At 32.9% G+C, this 5,612-nt stretch overlaps 1 protein-coding gene across 1 annotated transcript in view; it reads right to left on the reverse strand.

Moving 5' to 3' along the window:
• Nucleotides 1–4,097, reverse strand: part of LOC117120257 (tetraspanin-18-like) — a gene marked incomplete in the record, with an annotated part of 26,874 nt that extends 22,777 nt beyond the window's left edge. Inside the window, 1 exon segment of the mRNA XM_033265272.1 lies at nt 3,942–4,097.
• Between the last annotated feature and the right edge of the window lie 1,515 nt (nt 4,098–5,612).

A 5,612-nucleotide genomic window follows, 5' to 3' on the forward strand; every position in this document is an offset into this window, starting at 1 on the left:
CCCTGAATGCACGCTGATACGCGCATTGCCGTACATTTTATATTTTCTCATTGAATGAAGAATTGTGTATGGTGGGTCACTGAATGATGAACTTTGATAGTGTGTTACTATAATTACAGCATTGGTCAAAATTGCTACAGTAGGGTGAAAAATAAACCAAAAAGATTCTCTTTCAGGGATGAAAAGAGGAAGAGGGAATAGAGAAAAGGAAATTGGTATTGGAAACACTCCATGATATTCCTAGTTGTAATTTGTTTACTCATCATCAATTTTATTTCAAAATCGGTTAAATCAGACCCCCCACCCTCTCCACAGTCTTGTTGCTTCTCACTGTGTATAGCCCCTACATACACAGATTCTTTCTCTGGAACTGCCCCTTAAAGTGTTTAAAAACTCCACAGTATAATATGCAGTGATCGGCAACAGTAAAGAACATAAAAAACGATGTGTAAATCCAATAATTGTGGTTAGAATACTGTACAAGTATTTGTAGGCATCTCTTAACAATAACATTCTTTTCTTCAATTATCAATACAAAATAAAGATTATCTTCTCAACAGCTGTCAAACTGTATGTCTTAGCTTTCGTGACGACAATGGTGAATAAGTAAATCTTGATATTTTTTTGGTAAAAGTATGACAAGGAAGTAAAATACTGCTTGACAATATACCTGTTGAAAAACCCCACAGGAATTTTTATAATGTTGATTCTATAAGATAAAGGTGGAACAATCAAAAGCCTTGTTTGTACAAACTTGTAGAATACATTAAACACAAAAAAGTATTCAATATTGACCTATGACTAAGAAGTCAACAAAAAAAGTGTATTGGTGCAAGTTATTGTTATGCCAGAAACTGTTGTAGTACTTCCTTGATCCTTCAGGTGAGGACTACTTTTACCACATTGTATACTTCTCCATCTTGAAGACTGGTCTCTCAACCTAATGGACTACTCCTTCCCCTATTTGGGGAACTACTCCATCCACTTCAGAGGAGTACTTCTGGGGACTATTCATTCCAACCGGGCCTCCAAACAATGGAATAATTCCTTTACCTGAGGGACTACTCCCTAATGGACTAGCTCCTCCACCTTCTGGTCTCAAAAAAATTGTCTCCTTTTGCAAGGGTGCAAATCTTAGCAGAATAGTAAGAAAAAAAAAAACAAATTTACAAATCATCAATAAAGGATTGATTATTATATGATTATTCTGTATTACTATAAATTTGATTATTAATAAATTATCATGGTCTCAAATTGTGAATTTTTATGGGTCAATTAGTTCTGATCAATATAAGATAATTACAAAGTATTAATTTAATATTAGACTACATACAATTATGATTATACTGTATATATATTACTAATAATCCAGGGCCCCAAGTAAGAAAATGTTCTTTGTCAACTGCCATTTAGTATTAATGTTAAAAGGACAGAAAAGAAAACCTTTAAATATTTTTGGTATATTCTTTACATCAAGATTTCAGTTGATGTTCAGGAAAATAATTCATCATGGTAGGCCTACGGATTATTTTATGTGAATAGAAAATTCCCCTGCAATGTCCACACATCATGACATCATTAATACCAAAACACTCTCTCCCTTGTTACATCAGCTAAAAATAACTGATTCATTTGAAAACAGGAAATTTTAAAGAAAAACAACTGTGTAGGTATTTAATAATAAATGAAACTCAAATATGATACATGTCTACTGTAAGAATTATTCCATATGGATTTTAGGTTCAACGACATTTTTGTCAGGCTACATTAGGCCTATAGTTAGTTTCAATGGTGTTGAAGGGGAAACCCAATTATAATCCCTAAGTTCTTAACCGGAGCCTGACTTTAACTCAATAAACTTTATTTGATCATATATACATGTAAAATACACATACAATGAAATCCAATTTGGTTCCTTAAACAAAAACAAACATAAAATACGAAAATTTCAAACTAGTGACTTGTTCAATGCCCTAATTGCAGAGGGATAGAAACTACATAGATATCTACCCTCCCGGTCACTAGTGATTGATATCGATGACCACTCCACATCAAAGTGAATAAATGGTTGGCTGGCTGATTTCTGTCCACAGTGACCGCCATTGCCATTTTAACCATACGGTCATGATAGATCACGTCTACTGAAGGGTGCTCGATCCCAATGATGCGGGAGGCAGACTACACGATTGAGGTCCTTCTTCTCCTTCTCCGTGGTGTACCCATACCAGATAATAGCAGAGAGTGCCCTATATCACTGACTTATAGGACTGACCCATCACGGGGGAGTAATCCTCCAGGACCTCAATCTACGCAGAAAATAATGTCGCTACTGTGCATTTTTTTACACACCTTGATAAACGTTTTCCACCCATTTGAAGTCATTTGTGATATATATGTACCCAAAAATTTGAAGGAATTAACTATTTCAACAGTAGAATTCTGGATGATTAATGGTTCTTTTATATTTTGTAGATATAATAATACTTAAATAATAATAATAATAATAATAATAATAATAATTATAATAATAATAATAATACTTAAAAAAGTATTGTAATCTGAAAATGACAACAAAATGTTGAAAGTTTTGCAGTAACATAAAAATTATTAACTTGAGCATAGAAATTATTGAAATTTAAAAAATATGTACCCTGATTTTATATTTGGATAATGATAAAAATAACAAAAAAAACACTTCCAGTGACTGGAAGTGTTTCTACCATTTTTGCTGTAAAATTTATGGGTATAACATACTTTTTAAATACACAAAATTTTTATGTTACTTCAAACTGATCAAGTTAATTTTAAAAATGAGTTTTTTCATGGGACAATACATTTTTATTTGCATGGATATTAACATTATTGAAATTATAAACGCAATGGCCAACATATGCACAGCATGGTTCTGAAAAAAATTATATATATATATATCTTGTAGAACTGGGTATTATCACTCTACAGACTGTTTCATGCTAATGCAATCTTCAGGAGTGATAGCAACACACCCTACAACATTAAATGGTCTATCATCGACAGAGCATCGGCTTACTCCCCAAAAACAAAACGCTGCAACTTATGCATAACCGAGAAACTTCACATAATATATTCAGACAAACAGTCAACACTAAACAACAGAACCGAGCTATTGTCTAAATGCAGGCACAGCAACAAATACCTACTTAAAAACAATTAACTCATTTGCATTTTCACCTGTCAGTTCTATATATATATATATATATATATATATACATATATATATATATATACCTGTATATAGAAAACTGCCAGCCACAATACATCACTCAATAGTAGCAGCCAATAAATATTGGATGTAAAATATGAATAATAAATAATCAATTATTACATCAATAATAATTGATACCTCAGTCCTTCATTTCAAGATTATAATAGCTACACATACGCTCAAGTTTTTTAATAATAACACCACACAGCTACAGAAATGAATATGCAATTTTAACGACATTGTGCTTATGAGTGGTTTTGTGGCCTTTTGAAGCTCGGATTAGACGAACCAATTGTGTTTTCTGCCAAGGCCGTACCGCCGCACTTTTATTTTACTTACAAATACACCACGAATCATTAAGGAATTAAAAACAAATCCATGTTTCAAATTAAGTCACTATAGGAATAAGGGATCCGGAATGAGTTAATGAATTATAAGATTGTTATAATAGTTTGGTCATGGCTGATTGCAATAACAATGATTTATAAATAATATTTTTGGCCAGCCCTCAATTTCTCTACCACCATATCACCACAACCACTGACTCGCATCTCTGCCGCCGCACACGGGGCATTTGAGAGTCAACAGCTAGTCTTGGAATCAAGTGCAATAGGGTTACTTACATTACTCCAGTCTTCCTTTATGGAACGCAGATTCAAATCTTATCAATAAAAGATGTAAGATGCAAGATAATTACCTTAATTACTGATGAACAACTCGATAAAGAAACTTACGCGGGCGTGGTTGGTATAACTAATAAAAGCATGTATGTGTAACCGTATTGTCAACAAACCCAATAAAAGGGTTCGTCGATTACACACGCGGGGTATTTACGCATATCCAATGAAGCGTACGTCCGGTCAAATATTACACGACCACAGTATTTCTGTACCCTGCTATAAATAACTGCATAATATTTCATATTCCAACTTGTTTTATTCGATCGATATTGAGCGAACAGAATGCAATTATAATTGTTTACTCCGTATAAGATACAGCCAATAATGTTTATCCATGGACAAGCAATAATAAGTAATAATACTGTAATAGAGTATGCCAAGTCGCATCAGGAAATATCAAAGAAAGCCACCGCCTACATATATCCTCAGTTACGAGAAAAAAAAGACTAGTAAAACGATGATAGGTATTAGGACTATTTTTTAAGATACCAAAATATATTGATTTTTGGTTTTTTATTTATTTGTTTATTTTTTTTTTTGATTGAGACTTTATTAGGCCTAGGTCAACGCCCGAGAGAGAACCAAAGGGAATAAGTCACTCAGAATAAAGAATCAATACTAATATAGACTGTACACTGTAGACAGAACTTAATTATTGACGTTAACAATTAAAGGAATAGAAATTAATGAGTAATAATAATATACTTCATAGATTAATCTTTATCATAAATATTAATTAATTATTGATCCATTTTGTCGTTTGTACATTAAAAGTTTTAGACCAGTCAAAATCAGCTTGTAACAACCAAAAATAAAAGCTCCCCAAGATAATCCTAATTTTTAAATTAATTTTAATTAAGAGTTCCTAAAATATATATATACTTTTCGAAAAGGGTTCTCACAGTAGCGCTGTCAGAAGGGAAACGGGACTGACTAGCCCCATCGTCGATACAGGCCATGCAGCACTATCTTCTCAGTCTCGACTTGCTGGAAGTGCTAAAACGTTTCAGAGGAGCTTACAATATATATAGTATTCTGGGACGTGGACCCATCGTTAGGGCTTTGGCGATAACATCCTCCAAGGCGGACTTGTGGGGAGGGGAGGGCAGGCCGTGCCACCCCCCCCCCCACTCTTTTTTTTTGGAAAGTAAAAAAAAATAAGGAAAGAAAAAGAAATAATTGATCTAACTACTTGAGTTCATTAAGAAATGCACAAATTAGGAATTTTCTTAAAATATTATAGATTCTTTATTGTTAATTACCTTTGTTTACAAATAAAATTACAAAATCCATCCACAACACCAAATTCTTTTTTATTTTTAACTTGTTCTTAAACATTTTAAATAGGCCTATGTAAATTGTCATTTTAACTTGATAAAAAAACGTAACATAATATAATTATTTTAACGGCTACGGATGCTTTGTATTGGATCCTCCATTGTGTTATAAAGTCTTATTTCAATGCAAAATTATGACTTTGTTTCAGTAGGCCTAAGGAATTTGCATCAATAAGCCGGTACGGGATATGCAGGCAGTGAGCGGAAGTCTATAACGTTTATGCCTTACCTAAACAGCAGCAGTACAGTAGGCCATATAATGTGTATTTTTTCTTATTTTTCCATTCTTGTTTAAGACTTCGTTCAAAAATAATACTATCATTTCAAAAAAACCACCCAAATTAATACTCA

The sequence above is a fragment of the Anneissia japonica genome, unplaced genomic scaffold, assembly GCF_011630105.1.
Source record: "Anneissia japonica isolate Jap-2015-1 unplaced genomic scaffold, ASM1163010v1 scaffold288054_len62682_cov155, whole genome shotgun sequence".
Classification (NCBI taxonomy): Eukaryota; Metazoa; Echinodermata; class Crinoidea; order Comatulida; family Comatulidae; genus Anneissia; species Anneissia japonica.